This window comes from Molothrus aeneus, chromosome 14, assembly GCF_037042795.1.
Source record: "Molothrus aeneus isolate 106 chromosome 14, BPBGC_Maene_1.0, whole genome shotgun sequence".
Taxonomy (NCBI): Eukaryota; Metazoa; Chordata; class Aves; order Passeriformes; family Icteridae; genus Molothrus; species Molothrus aeneus.
In genome coordinates, this window is record NC_089659.1 from 15,186,991 (window position 1) to 15,203,626 (window position 16,636).

At 43.5% G+C, this 16,636-nt stretch overlaps 1 protein-coding gene across 7 annotated transcripts in view; it reads right to left on the minus strand.

The window, feature by feature from the left end:
• Positions 1-6,748: 6,748 nt before the first annotated feature.
• The window catches only part of LOC136562607 (uncharacterized), an 85,281-nt gene continuing 75,393 nt past the window's right edge, over positions 6,749-16,636 (minus strand). For 5 of the 7 annotated variants that reach the window (XR_010784534.1, XR_010784533.1, XM_066559536.1 and 2 more), the window contains 4 exons: positions 16,057-16,338; positions 14,040-14,350; positions 13,206-13,934; positions 6,749-7,628 (listed from right to left, as the gene is read on the minus strand). The gene's annotated coding sequence lies outside the window, so the exon portion shown is untranslated. The remainder of the gene's footprint in view (positions 7,629-13,205; positions 13,935-14,039; positions 14,351-16,056; positions 16,339-16,636) is intronic. The other 2 variants (XM_066559534.1, XM_066559535.1) reach the window with 2 other exon arrangements.

Here is a 16,636-nt window from a genome sequence, read left to right on the forward strand (position 1 = left end):
CCAGACCTGGCTTTGTGACACTGATGAGCATAACAGACTTAGAGGGTAAAAAAAGTCATTTTTCCAGACAATGAGGCACTTTGCAGGCTCAGGGCTGGGCCACATCTCTTCTGGGACACTCATTGTCCTTGTTCATGCCAAAAAAGAGCAGCAACACTGGTCCTTAAGGTCATCAAGGATGAAACTTTGCCAATCTTAGACTTAAACTGCAGGTGAAAACATCACCATATTCCTAGGATAATCCCAAAGGATTCCTTCCTGTCCTTCAAAGGGTCTGAAAAGTGGCTAAACCCACCTAAACATGAAAACCTCCCATGGCTCAGCCGTCCCAGCCTCCTGCTGCAGTGGCCAAGGTTAGCAAGTTATCCCTGGTACAACCCCTGTGTTTTATCCCAAATATATAAAACCATCCTGCCATGGTTTTAACAGGAAGAATACCAGTCCCCACCTGCTCTTTTGTCACTCTCCTACAGCCTGGACACAAATATCTTGGATATTGTTCTTCACCAACACACTCAGCCTAAATTCTGCCTCTTCTCATCATGCACTAAGCAGGAAAACAAGTTATTCCAAATATAATTCCAATTCTCAGACAATTAATAATAAAATGTTTTAAAAGCAAGATGAGCAATGCAGCAGAAGGCTCCCAGGCTCAGTGCAGGGGCTGCCCCCAAGGTTTGTAGAGAAGCACATCCTCTCTCATCAGCTGAAAACCTGGGGAGCCAAAGCATCAACTACAACAAGCTTTTCTTTTCCTGGTGCTTTACTTGATGTTTTTTCAGACCAGCTGCAGTGCTTTCCTTGCTGAATGGGAGGTCACTTCAGCACTGTTTCTGTAAAAGAGGCTGGAATCTCAAACTGGTGTTAAAAGTTCAAACTCATGACCCATCACATCTACAGTATTTTGTTGTCATTGTTGTGAGAGTGACAGGGTTTGGGATTTAAAAACTGCTGTTATATTTGTATGATCCAAGTGATTTTCTTCTCCTGTGATGATTTCATAGCAGAAAGCTTAAGACAACATTCCAGATTTTCCACCCTTTGGTGTGCATGTGTCTATGTACATGCACACATATACAGAAAATAGAAAACATTCCCCAGTAAGTTTTCCTTTCTGAAAGGATTTTCACCAGCCTTGCAGAGTAACAGCATATGCAATATGTGTGTCACTCAACATTTCCCTTAACTGCAAAGTTTGTGTCAAAATCTGTTCTGAAACAACTCCATAACGTGCACTTCACATAACCCTGAGCTGCAGGTTGGGCTCCACTTTAAGTATGAAATATTAAGTGAGCTCATAATAGCTAAATCACTCCATTGTCACCCAGCACTAACCCAGGTTGGCAGAGCTCACGCTCCATGATGTCACCATTTATACCTTGCTGCAGTTGCCAGCAGAGCCCAGTTTGCATAAATTAGCTTTGATCGATGAAAAGTGTTAACATCTTTTATTTTTACCTTGGAGCACACTTGGAATGATCCTTTTTAGTGTTTTAAAAATGCATATGGGTGGCTTAAGTGCCAGGTTAGAATATATTGCAGTGCCAGCCACTGGAGAACGGTCAGTGCACTGGAATTTGGAGGGACTGGGGACAGCAAACACCCCTGACCATCAGCAACACCTTGATAACATCCAAAAAGCCACATTCCAATGTGCAGGTTGGAAAGAGTTTTGAAGCCAGCCTTGAAATAGCAAGGACAGCTGTAGGATGGATTTCACCATCCCTCCACACATTAAACCCCATCCCACTTTGCATCAACTCCCACTGAAATAAATAACTCAAGAACCACGCAACATAAATAACAGCAGAATGGTTTGGGGGGGGAAATATCATCTCTCCATCTTCTAAAAATAGCTTCCTTTTGGCTATGCTGTTCCTTTATGTCTTTCCTTGAGAAAGCAGGGATGAACAGAATACTGATTGGGATCCACGGGCACAGGCAGCCTCAGGAGCTGCATTAGAGGCACATTTCTCCCCCAGCCTGCTGGTTTTCAGAAGGAGAGGGTCTTTTCCATCTCCCTTTTCCCAAGGTTGGCTCTGTGGCTGCCCATTCCCTGCTCCTCTTCATCTCAAGGCTGTCTCTGCCCAAGAGGTGCCATGGGGTGGCTGAGATTCTGAAATCCCAAACCAAATCCAGCACAGCCCCAAAACTCCCTCTGGGCTTGCATAGAGCCCTCAGGAGGACCTACAGACACATGTGAAAGTGCAGGTTTACCCACCCAGCCTTCCACAGCCTTCCCCTGGTCAGCTCTTACCATCAATTCTTACATTCACAAATGTAGGGGTCAAACCCTGACCAGGGTTAAGCTGAGGACTCCCATCCTTGCTCTCTTCCATTCCCAAATCCTGATGGATCAACTGGAACCTCCTTCACATCAGCAAGTTCCAGCTTGGTCACATTGAGCTCACACAAATTATGGAATCAGAGAATGGTTTGGGTTGGAAGGAATCTTAAATACCAGCTAATCCACCCCTGCCATGGGCAAGGACACCTGCCACTATCCCAGGGTGCTCCAAGCCCTGTCCAACCTGGCCTTGGACACCTCCAGGGATCCAGGGGCAGGCACAATTTCTCTGGACACCCTGTGCCAGGCCTCACACCCCTAAAATATCAAAGAGCTTTGTCCCAAAGCAGAAGGATTGTAAAGAAATTTTTCATTTTTCTATTTTTTTACTGTGTACCTGATTCCAAAGGTATTTGGAAGGAGAAATCCTCTCCCTCCTTGGGCTGAAGCCACAGAGACCTGGGATGCTGCTGGGATTTCACCCAGAGGCTGTGAGCAGATAGAAGATTTGCTTTCCATCCAACACTTCCAACTCTTCTGGGGCACCCAAGAGCTCGGGCACCCAAAATTCCTTATTTTCCCACATTGTCGTGTTTTTGAAAATCCCTGAAACACATTGAAACAAAGGCAAAGTACCTGTGCTGGTGGTGTCTGAGCTTTACAGGCTGAGGGGAGCGAGGGCAGTCGAACACACACAGCCAGATAAATGGAGAAGAGGTCAAATCCAAGTTTATCCCCATCCAAGGTTTATTTCAGGACCCCTTCTCCAGCACTACGAGGGGAGCCCCAGCCCTCTCAGAACCAAGCTGTTCCTGCTATTGCTGGCTTGGGACAAAAAGCACACTGCTGCTAACCTCTTACATAAAGTGAGCAGGCAAACAGCTGAATTGCTGACCCCACGTGGCCTTTTCCCCAGGATTTGTGGGTTTGCACAAAGAAGCCAACATTTTACATGCAGCCCTTGATGGAGTTTGGAATTGTGCAGAAACCCTGTTTGGAGTGCACACTCTTAACCCAATTGTTTGTGTACAATGTTCCTCCACTCTGATGCCAAACACTGGAGGTCTCTGGGTTATTTTTTCTATTTTTATTTTATTTTTTTTAAAGCTGCTTGGTCATACACAACTTTGAGTGCCTGGATATACTTCCACTACCATTAGTATTGCAATATAATACAAGTCTGCTGTCAGGAATGATTTTTTTCCTAGAATCTGTCCTTTCTTTCAACTGAGCACTCAGAGCTCACTAGATATGAGTTCCAAAATTATTAAACACTTCTTGGCTCGGAGTTTTCTGTGCAGGCAGAGATATATATCAGGTTTATTTTGTGAGTGGGAGATACTTAGCAAGAGCAGTTGACTCAGTCTGCGTTTTGAGTAAACAATTCTCTCCATCTTTACATGCAAATTGATTGATTTAAGATTTTTTGGAGGCTTTTGTCAATTGCTAACAGATATAAAACATTCAGAAGGAAGTGCCACTTCCCTTTGAGTGGGGAAAAAACCCTCAGGCACGAGGTGCCAGCAGCTCCTTTCATTAAGCCAGGGGCTGCACTGGCTTTGCCTGCCCAGCAAATCCCAGAGCCTCCAGCACTGCCCCCACCAGATCCATGAAAACCACTCGAGAGTTGTGCTGCAGCAGGGGAGCTCAAGGACCACACACCCCCCTTCCCCGTGCCCTGGATGTTTAAATCATCCCCGAGCAATCAAGCCTCACACCTCGGAGGATGAGAAAGTGCAAGTGATCCCAACTGGTGGATTACACAAGGGGGGGATGAAAGCACAGAACACCACAATGCCCGGATTCAACAACAACAAAACAGCATTGAGGCATCCCAGCACAAAAATCCCCATTGTACATTTGATTTCCAGCCATCCCATCTCTGAGTTGCTAAAAACTACAGGACAAACCATTCCCTCCTCCCCAGCTATCCCAAACCCAACCTTGGCGTTTTTGTTTTTATTCAAAGACACATTAATTGTTGTGAAGGCACAAAGTATTACCTGGAATAACACTTCAAATGCAAATTAAGGGCTGTGTAAAATTATTGTAGTGCAAGAGTACCATGGTTTATTAACAGCAGATTTGCAAGGTTAATTTTCAATTATGTATTTCTTATTAGTTTTCTAGCTGTCTTGCTATTATTAAATTTAAAGAGGAAGATACTTTCAATGTGTCCAGCTTCTGTGGCGTTATTACTGATAATTATTCCTATTTTCCAATTTGTGTTACTCTCATGTCTTGCAAAATTTGTAATTAATGAGCAAATAATTATAGCAGCACTTACTAGAGCTGCTTTAGTTAAAGCTGCGTCAGCTTTTGTATTAGGATCCCCATTTTTCAAGGGTTTATAACTCAAGCATAAAAATTCACTCTGGGCAGAGCCTTGTCATAAGAGCTGTCTGCTGAGCGTGGTTTTTTTTTGTTTTTTAAATATTTCTAAGCAGCATTATTTAGGTCTTTTTTCTTAAAGTTATGGACATTTTAATATAGCTGAAAACTTCTGAGGGCATTAAGTGTACAGCACTCCGCTTTCCTATGCTCCAACATCTTGGAAGTAAAGACATTTTATTTTAAGGTGAAGGCATTCACTTTCACAAATAGGAAACAAGATGCCTCAGCATCTCCAAAGCCCAGAACTGGGTTTTTAATGCCTGGTGGTCATTAGCTTTAGAAAACAGACACAGAAGAGAGAACACAGAAGAGAGCTTGACATTCAGGGATGTTTGTGCTGATCCCACCCAGTTAAAGCATTCAGGCACTGCCTCAATTAAGGCACACGAGTGGTCCTTAGGAGTCAACAGGGCTGGCCAGGCTCTCTGGGATGCCCAAAGCACTCACTGCCCAATTCAGCAGAACAAAGCTCTGCTTTCGAGGGGGTTTTGGGCTGTCCCCATTCACTGCCACCGCTGTCCACGTGCCTGGGAGGGGATCCACAGGGATCTCTCCTAGGATGATGAGGGCTCAGGGGGCTCAAACAGCTCAGCACCTCCTCAGCGAGGGGCTCAGAATCCCACAGGGGCCTGGTTGGTGCCAGTTTACAATTTAGCACAAAACCAGTGCTCCTTCTTTTGTGTGGAAGAGGAAACCCCAAGGGAAAAGCAGCAGCTCCCAGCACACCCAGGTTTGCTGTACACAAAATGAAATTGGAAAGTGGCGGCTCTAGAACAAACATTCTGCAAAATTTAGGCTCTACAGGAGAGCCTGTCACAGCTGCTTCCTCCAAGAATTCCCTGTGGTCACTCATCCAGAAACACTGGACACATTTCTTCATCACTCCTGCTCTTCTGCACCTTTCCTCCTGCAAAGGCCTTGGAGCAGCCACCCAGCTCCTGGAGAGCCACTCTTAGAAATCTGGAATCAGTAGGATTGGAAAAGACCTGCAAAATCATCAAATGACTCTTGGAGTGTTTGACCTTAATACTGACCCTGCTTGACCTTAATATTGAGCTTAATTAAAGCAAGACCGGCATAACTCAGCAAACAAGTCAGCAGGGCTGTGAAAATCACCTTTAGTGCATTTCACACAAGCTTTGAAGAGCAGGGAGGATTTAGACATTTCCAGCAGCAAACAAACAGCAAAAAATCCCAGTTTTACTGGGGGATATAGCCAGAGATGAGATAAAACCAGAGAATGAGGAGATCTACCTGTATCAGCCACAGCAAGTCACAGAATGCAAGGTTTGTCCTCTTGAAAATCCAGGTAACATTTTCCTTGAGCCTCTTCATCAGGAAAGGAGGCTGGGCCTTCCCTGACCTTTTATTTACCCTTCCATGCCTCCCATCCCATAGGTTTTTCACACACTCATTTGGGATAATTATCTCCTCATGTTTGTGTTAATTGCTGATGAGGGGGACCCAGTTTTTATTCTGTTGGTTAATCCAGATCTGCAGCATTTGCAGACTTTTACTGACTAAGGATCCCAATACCCCCCTCCCTGGGGCCATCCTCATGGCCAAACCATATTTTATAAGCCTGTACTTCACTGGCAAACCCCCCCAATCACTTGCAAACCCCCCTGTGTTGCAGGAATTTTGGTATCTTTATTTTACATGTGTGCAGAGCCTGGTCCAAATATGGCTGATAAATATATTATATAAATAATATAATAAATATAATAAACCCCTGCCATCTAAACTAAGTATTCCTCCTCATTATAGGGGTCTGTTTGACTTGCAGGTAAATATTTTCCCTTACCAACCCATGTCATAAGTTTGTCCCAGTTCTGATTACTCTGCAAAACCAAAGGAATCTCTATGCGCTGATATTCCTTGGTTTCTGATGGCCTCCCACTTTGGCTGTAACCATGGAGCTGCTTGATTTATCATGGCTTCATGGCACAACGTGTATCTCATTATTCTCTCCTGGAAGCTTTGTATGGCTTTTATTTAGCTGTAAAAACAATTTACATTTTTTGAGCATCTGAATTAAAGATAGACTAGAACTATGACATCTAGAGCTGGAGATTTTATGCAAATTTATTTATAAATATAAGTCACATTTAGAATGCAAAATTACACAAATGTCTTCTACAGATCACCCATCTCTTAAAGAAATAATTTCTTTACTTTTTTAAGGATAATGCCTAAACTTGTTATCCATATATTTGCAATGGGAATGGAAACTTGGTAAAAAATCCCAAGTGAAATTTGGGATCAGTTATGTGACAAGGAATCTTTCCAGTTTCAAGTCCACCTGACAGTGCTCCTGTACCCACACCACCCCCAGCACTGTGCCAGAACTTGTGTTACTCAAATATTATTCCAGAATAACATTCCTGGGAAAACCCAGCTGCTTACATCTAATTCCAATACTCCCAAGCACCATCAATCCAGGTGTTTTCCCTGTCTTTGGGGATTTCAGAATGGAATAGACTGAACTTTTGAAAGTGGGATACAAGAGATGAGGATTATCTGTTCAGAGCCCCTCTGAACAGATAATATGACAGTAGTTCCTTGGATTTCAAAACAATCATGGATTTTGAATACAATTAGGTCTTCATCAAATTTCTTTTGATGCCTTTTCTCTGCTCTAATCTCAGGTTTTCCCTTTTTCCCTCTTTTGGGGTCAGGTTGTTTTCTCATTTTCTCTTCTAACACAAAATCTCTGCCCTGGGGAAAAAAAATCAGTGGTTGTTTTCTTGACTTTCCAACAAAATAATCCGTGGGTTCTCAGCTTTGATGAACAGTTTTAGCATAACGTTCCTTCTACTTGATGGAAGTGACATCCAAACCATCTCAGAAATCTCCATGCTGCCCATCCTTCTGACACAAGGAATTCTTCACTGAGCAGTTCTATTCCCATTGCACTTTATCCCCTCAAAGAGGGGAGAATTATTTCCTAAGGAAAAAAAAAGGCATCAAACATTAAGTGCCAATGGCCTGCTCTTCCTTAGCTCTGCTTCTACACTGAGGTTAAATACAACTGTGGAATCAAAACTAACACAGAAAAGGACTTTTCCCTAAGTCAGAGCAGCTCTGTGTGGTGTTTGCTACCCTGAGCCTCTGAAATTCACACAACAGAATCACAAAATCACTAAGTTTGGAAAAGACCTCCAAGACTGTCCATTCCAAACTTTGACCCAATTCCACCATATCCACTAAACCAAATCACTCACATTTCTGAGCCTCTTTTCACTATTTTACCTATAAAAGCATCCGGCTGCATTTTCCTGTCATTTGGGTTTGTTTAATTCCACCTTTTGAAAAACTGCAAAGGGAAGAAACTCCAGGATTACAATTGAAAAACTCATAAAATGATCCTCTGAAATTTACCACGTTAGAAACTTCCTGTCAATGTTTTTAACCATGCCACAAAAATCCTTAAAAGACACATAAGTTTTGGTTCAGTATCATGAAAAACTTTTAACACTTAATCAAGTGGATATTCTGGTGGATGAACACTGAGGATACATTTCCAATTTTATACATTTAGGGTGACAGAAGGAAAATACCTTTTCTAGCCAGTTATTGCTCAAATCAGCACACTCAGAATTTACAAAGTGTTTTGGGCAGAATAAAGTCCTATTCCTCAAAATTTTCATTATTAATAAAATCTGGATATTTGGAAGACAGCAGCATCTACTGTGAATAGCAGGAGAGTGGTGGCTGTGGATGCTCAGCTTTGCATCTTGGCTGGTACTGGACCAAACTCATCCAGCAGGGCATCAGAACATTGGAGCAGAGAAGAAGAAATTATAAAGGAAAAAAGGCAGGTGGAAGAATGAGAAAAGTTGTAACTAAGAAGAGCTGAGTTAACTGGAGACTGGTTTAACAGATGTAAAATAGTTTTACACTTCAGGAGGGAATTGTGCTGGTACAACCTCCAGTCCCACCTCAGACAATTGGATTTAAGCACGAGTTTAAGGACAAAGCTGAGCTGGGATAGTTTGTGAGATCACTATAAAAGCACAACCTTCCATTCTCCCAAACCATATGGGTTTGGCTTCCCATATGGAGTGACAAAATAAAAATGTAGTCTAAAAATAACTCTCAAAAGTGCACTGGCTGAAGGCTGCTTCCCATGCCACAGTTTGATTAGCCTTGTGTTTTATTTCTTCAGCAGTATTTTCCATTTATCTCTGATTTGAAGCATGAAAAAAAAGCTGCTTTTATAGTTGTAAGCAGAGGAGAAAAAGGCATCCTGGAAACAAATATAGAGAGAGCTCTTCTGGCTTTACAGGGGCTGCAGGAACAAGGAAAACAATTTCAGAGCAGCACAAACCAAAGTGATGCAGAGAGCGCTCCCATGGGAAGGATGGCACTGAACGCCAGCATTCCCACCTGGGCTCTGCTGGAAGGTGCCTCTGCAAAAACCAGAGATTTATTTACTTGGTTTTTTGGGTTTTTTTCAGGGGAAAAGATTCCAGCCCCTCCTCGGATGCTGTGGTTGGTGTTGGGCTGCTCGCTGTGGGAGAGAACTCGAGGGGCTGGAGAGAGTCCAAGGATGGGAATGGACATGGGAAGGGTCTGGAGCTCCAGGAGAGGCCAAGGGAGCTGGGAAGGGGCTCAGCCTGGAAAAAAGGAGGCTCGGGGGGACCTTGTGGCTCTGCACAGCTCCTGCCAGGAGGGGACAGCCGGGGGTGGGTCAGGCTGTGCTCCCAGGGAACAGGGGAACGGCCTCAGGCTGGGCCAGGGGAGGCTCAGGTGGGATTTTAGAGAATCTTTCTTCATGGAAAGGGTGTAAAGCATTGGAATGGGCTGTCCAAGGCAGTGATGGATTCACTAGTCCTGCAAGTGCTCAGAAAACCTCTGGATGTGGAAAACTTCTGGATGTGGCACTTGGGGACTTGGTGCAGTGGTGAACATGGGGGTGCAGCTGGGCTGACAACTGGACTTGACGACCTTAAAGTTTTTTCCCCAACCTTAATGATTCCTTCCTACCTCAGCTGGAGCAGGGAATAGACCATCACCAAGCACCTGGAGATCTGCTGGTGGCATCCAAGACCTGAAACCCCTGGCTCTGGAGGGGGAAGAGGGAAGATCAGCCTTCGTGGGAGCCCCCTGACATCGAGGAGGAGCTGAGTCACTGCTTGAAGACAAGAAAGAAATATCCCAGCTGGGCTTCTCAGGGATTACTTCCCCCATGCTGGAGAAGCCAAGGAGAGCATAAAGCCACTAATAGATGATGTTTTAGATGAGCAGAAAGGTTGATCTGTGGAGGGAGCCTGGATGAAACATTTGACTTCTGAATCTGTCATTGGTATTTCTCATTATTTGGGTCCTTTGCCAAAATAAGTAAAGAAATAAATAGCAGATAACTATAAAATTCACTTCCAACTTTCCAGGATGATGGAGAGAATAATGTCTTGCTTTTCCAGCATTTCAGTTTTCCCACCTCCCTGCGCTGGCCTGGGTTTTTGCAGGTTAATGGATTTCCTGCAGGCTCTGGCACTGCACATTCTGTGCACACTCTGAGACAGTTTCTGTCCTGTTTCTGCATTAGTATTTGTTACTGCAGATGCAAAAGTGAAATAAAACTGAGAAAAAATTGTGTTTGTAAGAAAAAGATGCCCCTCTCCTCAGCACAGTGGGGAGACAGCAATGTCAAGGTGGGGAGGGAGGAGCAAATCCGGGGTCTGGTTCAGCTCAGAAGGAATGAAAGGTCCAACCCCTTCATTCTTCAGGAATCTGGAGTGAGAAAAATCCAGACTGAAGCCCAGGAGCCTGCACTGGACACACATCACACCACAGCCCAACACCTGCCACAGTGCACAATAAACTTCTTCTATTTGATATTTTTTCTCTCTCCAGTTTCTTAAAGCTCTAGGAATGATTTTCCCAATCTGAGCAAAAGCTCTGCACTCCCCCTTAAAAGAGATTTTTATAATATCTAAGAAATATTCAAATCTAAAGAGGGGAAAGAAATCAAGAGTGGGAAAAGGCTGTAAAAGCATTGGCAGAGAAAGGATTAGAAACCAGCTTTTCTCTACAGAATTTATAGCGAGGAAAAAAAAACCCCAGCACTTCGGAAACAATTATTTACAAAGTTCAAAGAGTTTGGTACCCTTTGCTTGGGTAAGATAAGGGGCAACAAATAGCACCCACAGACACGAGGAGTTTAACCCAATTACTCCTGTCAGCAAAACTAATTTTACAAAGCGCATTTCAGCCAGGAAGAATACTTTCCTTGCTCGCGATTCCTTTTTACATTGCTAATAAGTCTCTTAGCAGTCGATTAGAAGTGCCTCTTCAGGCAGGAGCAGGATCGCCCTGAGCGCAGCCAGCGGTCCCTGCTCCGGAAAAATCCTGATTGGAGCCGGGGGGAATTTCGCCTGAGGAGCTTCCCTGCAGGTGTTTGGTGCCTGGCTGTGTCATTACAGGGGCTGCTGGTGGTTATTACAGCACTGACAGCTCCCAGGAACAGGATCTGGGGCCGCTCTGACCCTGCTCCCTCACTGGCATCCAGAAATCAAAGGGCGTTTTCAGGGCTGCGTGTCCAGAGAGGGGAAGAGGACTCACCTGCCTGACAACTGGATAAAGCTGACAAACCTTAGAAATTTGTCCCAAATGATGCAAAATCTATCTGGAACATCCCAAATCCTGCCAGCTGCTGAGTTGGCTAAACCCTTTAAGGCAATGTAAGTTCAGAGGAACCTAATTTCAGTAAAAAGATGATGGATGAGGGACAAGGATGATCAAGGACAGCCCTCTCCGGGTGGGTACCTCTTTCCCCAGCTCCACAGATGGGGAACATTTCCTGAGGAGATGCTGAAAAGCCCCTGGCTGTGCTCTCTGGAAGTGAACAGCAGCAGGAGCTGCACCAAGGCAGGAAGATGAGCAGTGGATATGGGAGACAGAGAATTTAAACTTTTTGACTCATCCCCAGAACAATCTGAAAAAAAATTCAGTCTCTTTGTGGATAAATACAATTTTATCAACTCTGCTGAAGGCAGTGAGGAGCCCCAGGCAGCCCTTGGCACCTCACCTGCACCTGGAAAATTAATGCAGTGTCTTAATTCATCCAGAGAAATGCTCACTTATGCAAAGAAAATATTTAGATGATGGAGAAGAGGATCAGCTTCCAGCTTTGGGTATTCTGGGCAGCTCTGTGATCCGTGTGTAGGCACCTCACTGAAGAACAGGGACTGGAGGTGTCCATGTCCATCCCAAACATTATAAGAAATCATCTGACATCTAAATCCAGCACACACAAAATAGGTTAAATTCATTAAGTCATGTTATTCCATTTTAATTCTCACTTTTTTAGTTTCTGTTTCAAAGGCTTTGTGGCAATTCCTGTCAAAGAGCCAAGTAAATATTTTCTTATGCTGTGTGGAAGATGATGTCAGGCAGTGATGGGAGTGAAATACTGACTTTGTAAAACTCTTTGGACCTCTGAATTGACTTATTTTGTCAGATTATAGAAAATGCATTCCATGATTATATACACCCCTAGAGGCCCCGTGGAGGTGAGATTCTGCATCTCACAATGTTATTTAACCAGGAAAAAACATACTAAGTAAATAAAAAATTTGCTGGATGTGACTTCATTGTGCACTGTTGACACCTGCTTCTATGATTTAAAGGATGTTACTAAGAATATCAGGGTTGCTAAAGTAAATGATGAAGAAATCAGAGGTCAATCATATAATAATAAATATTAGCATAGGTTTCCCAAGGCCAGAAGTGCCTGCAATGGTAATTGGAATTATGATTTTCCTCTTGAATTATGTGATACTGAAAACACTTTGTTCTCTGCTGCTTTCCTGGAACTGCTCCATTAAAGCCAAGGAGACAAACTCTCCAATTTTGTTTAATCCAAGAATTAATGTCCCCTTTTCATAAGGATTCTTTTTCCTTCCTCACCCTGTACACGAAGTTGTGTCAGAGGGGTGTCCCTTGGGCTTCTGCTGCTGGTCTGAGCACCCCGACTCTGCCATCCCTGCTGGATATTCAGGATAAGGTAGAAAAAGAGGAAAACTCCTCCAAACAGCCCTGCACACAAAGGAAGCATCAAACCCTTCCTCAGCCACAAGCCACTTCCCTATGGAACACCAGGATAAAATGCCCTCAAAGTGCATTAATACAACAGCCAATATATTAAATTTGATGAAAGACTGGTCCCAACAATATAGTTAAATTGACAGAATAACTGAAGCTCATGGCACTATTTACAGCATCTCTGAATTACTCTGGACACACAGAAAGCACCAAAAAAATGTGGCTGTAGCTTAAGAGAAATTCATTTTGGAGTTATCCAGCAGCAACTTGTACAGCAAAAAATCAGCCCAGCAGCCAGGCTGGTGCTGGGAGGAAATTCCAGAGGGTGAGGGGCTGGCAGTGGCTCTAAAGCACTGAGTGTCATCCTTCCCCACCTCCAGACACCCCTCCCTGCACTGCTGTCCCAGAGCAGTCTGAAAGTCAGAAGAATTAAATATTTTCAGCAATAAGAGTTGCTGGGTGCTGCCTGTCTTACCTGGGGATTCCTGCCAGCACCGCAGATTGCTTTGGAAATGCTGCTAAATCATATTTTTTGCAGGGCAAAACCTGCCACAAACTAATCTTCTAATGCTGCCTGAATATTGTTGGGCTGTTTTCCTTTCATGCCTGTGGCTCCTTGCTGACAGGCAGCTCACAGAGGCCGTGCTGGACCTGGTGGCTGATGCTGGAACACTCCGTGTGGGGAAACCGGGATACGCCACGAGTGTTTCAACGCGGTTACACAAAAGTCTAAAATTAGGTCATAAATTATATAATCCTGCAAGGAAACAACAAATTTAATGACTATGCCAAACCAGAGATAAAAGCTGAGGAAGGAAATAGCATCTTGCTCATTAAATATTAAGGATCAGATCCTTCAAACACTTTCCAGTGATGAACTCTGTGGGAGCTTGGCATCTGTATTTGTGTGTGTTCTATAGAATGTGCTTATACATCATATACAAGTGCTGGGTGTGATTTATGGAGCACACACACATAGTAAGTATATTTATAATGCAGAAATACATTCCATCAAGAGCAGAGAAGGTGATTAGTGAGAGTTTCCTAAGAGGTTTAATCAGATATTTTGATGGCTTATTTCCAGTGTTGCTCCAAAAGCATTTTTCATTGCAGGGCACTGGGAGAGAGCAGGTAGAGGCATCTCCTCTCCCCACTTACAGCAGCAGCAGCTTTCACATCACATCTTCAGCGGGATTGAAGAACCCTGTAAAGGAAGAAAGATTTCCAAGATGTAACAATGGATTTGAAAATTCCCTGCAACCTTTGAATCCCTCCCCTAATGCTGCTGTGCCCCAGCCTTTCTTCTCACCTTACACGAGGCAAATCTGGTTTGATCTGTCTGAAACAACGCAGGGGCGAGGTCTTGTGAATATTCCCTTAAAAGTTGGAAGTGATTCCCTCGGGCTGACGGCTGTGCTGATGTCCTGGGTATGTTAATGAGAGGGAATGGGGATCTCTGATGGAAAAAGGCAGATAGCACTCCCGTCCTTGCTGTCGTCAAAGCCTCTCTGATAACCATGTCCTTTTCTTCAAAGATTTGAGTCATTTGTGGATTGACTACATAATCCTTGTGCTGGAGCCTGGGAAAACTGCTGTTGATGCCCTTGGCAAATTCTTAGCCTAAAAAAGCATGAAAAAGAGGACCAAGTAATTTCAATTCCATAAAATACATTAAATGCAGCACACAGGTATGTAAATGGGAAACTCCATAACTGTAATTTGCCCATTTAGAGCCTGATCTAAAGGCTATAAAAGTTAATTTGAAATCTTTTCATTGATTTTAATGGCCTTTAGATCAGGCCCATATTATGCACTGCATATCATGTTTGTTTCAGTGCAATAGTGTATTTATGTACAATGTGAGTTATGTGGATTATAACACATGCAGATCCCCTGCTTATTGTGCCAGGACAAAGCTTGTGAAATTTACAGGCTTTAACAACACACATAAAATCCAACAAAACCAAAATAAAGTCCCAAATAATGAATAGTGTTTTTAAAAGTGAGATTAAAAAAACAATGATGAGGCCTTATTTCATTATATACTAATACAACCTAAATGTATTTTAAGGATCATGAAATCCAAATGGAAATTTGCACAATTCCTCATTTCTGACTGAAGCAGTTCAACAACAACAACAACAAAAAAGTAAATGATTCAAAACCTCTCAAAGAAATAGCACTTTTTTTTCTAATTTGGGGAGAAGAAAAAAAAGGGTTTCAACCCAAGCTCAGCAAGAGATAACAGCATTACAGGCGCTGCATGGAGAATTTAGCCACTCATAATTCCAAATCCTTCTCAAATGCTTTATTGCTATAAGGTGGCTCATAGCAGCCTCCACACAACAGGACTCCCATAGCATTAACCATGAGAGATAGGCTTCCAGAAAGAAACTATAGCAAAGTAATTGTAAATCTCTAATGATGCATAAAACTGAGCTGAATTGGTCCTGAATTCTCAGCATAAAAGAAATGAACCATCAGAAGAACCAATTCTGGTGGCAGTATAACACACCCCAGTGTGGAAACTGTTTATGGTGTTTGCTGCAGTGGAAATATTCCCACTAATATGCAAGGATAGGAATTCATTAAAAAGGCCTGAAATGCTGCAGCTTCTTGGGATGCCACATGTGATTGAAACTGAAAACAAATCGTTAGCCAAAAGGGAAACCTCGTCTGTACCAAAGCAGGTCATTGGCTCAGGCAGTGCCACTTTGCTCTACAATAAATACAGTGGGATCTGCAGGGTCTTTTTTTACTGAAATTAGATCAATAAATTCTGTGGGATCTGCAGGGTTCCAAACCCACCTTGTGAGATCTCCAGGGTGGTTTTATGCATCTTGGGGGGCTTGGCAGCACCAGGCTGGGCTTTGTTGGAACTGCGCCCACCAAGATGTCCCCTGGACTGCTTGGACAGACCAGACTGAAGCCTCATCCCCTTCCAAAAAATCCTGTGCCCAACAGGACACCTGACCTGGGAGCCCCAGTGGTGGCCTTCAAGGGACTTGGCCATAGGCAGCTCAGAGAGCTGTCTGTGTTAACACCCAAACTCTCCATTTTCCTCAGAAAGTTTAGCTGATTCCCACCAGATTAGCACCCAATAAAATATTTAAAACCATAATTAATGACACAATTTAATTAATTAACAACCCAATCCACAAACTCTATGGGCCGGTGTACCTGGCCCATTCCAGAAACCTGGACCCTCTCCAGTTAATCCATCACTGTCCAGAGGCACCTTGCTCCAGGAGCAGATCAGATGGATGTTCTGGGAGACCAGGAATGCCAGAACAAGAGGCTGCACACATTTCCCCACACAGCCTCACCCAGGAGCTCCAGTGTGGCCATAAATCCCATTTTTGGAGCCGTCATGCTTTTCACGTCCAGTAGATCTCTAGGGGGTTTTTTTGGCACTGCCAAGAGGTGTGGGATCATGGGATGAAGCTTTTCTGGCACCAGGGCATCTGTCCACTGAGAAGGAGATTGACAGGGCTGGAATGGTTGGATTTGTTTGTTTTCTCATTTCACAACTCGGAAGAGCCAGACATCTGAGAGCTCGGATGCTTCATTGCACGGTGTCAAAACCGGCGCAGGCACAGATTTGAAATCTGCATTCGTGGACAAAAAGAGGGAGTATTTGAAATTAATTACAATTTCTAGGCACTACCCAGAGAACAATATTTACCCATAATAAGCATGCACCAAGGAATGGCACATTTACTGCACGGTTTTTAGTGAAGCTGCAGTTTTCCACACTGCCGTGTAGGACTCCAAGGCTTAACCAGGACTTTTCATTTTATAAAAGCATTTTTAAGAGTTCTCTTATAAAAAAGAATTAAATATCACTGATTTAAAGTCAAGCTAAAATGAAATGAAATGCGAGTGACCCACTGGGACTTCCTATGC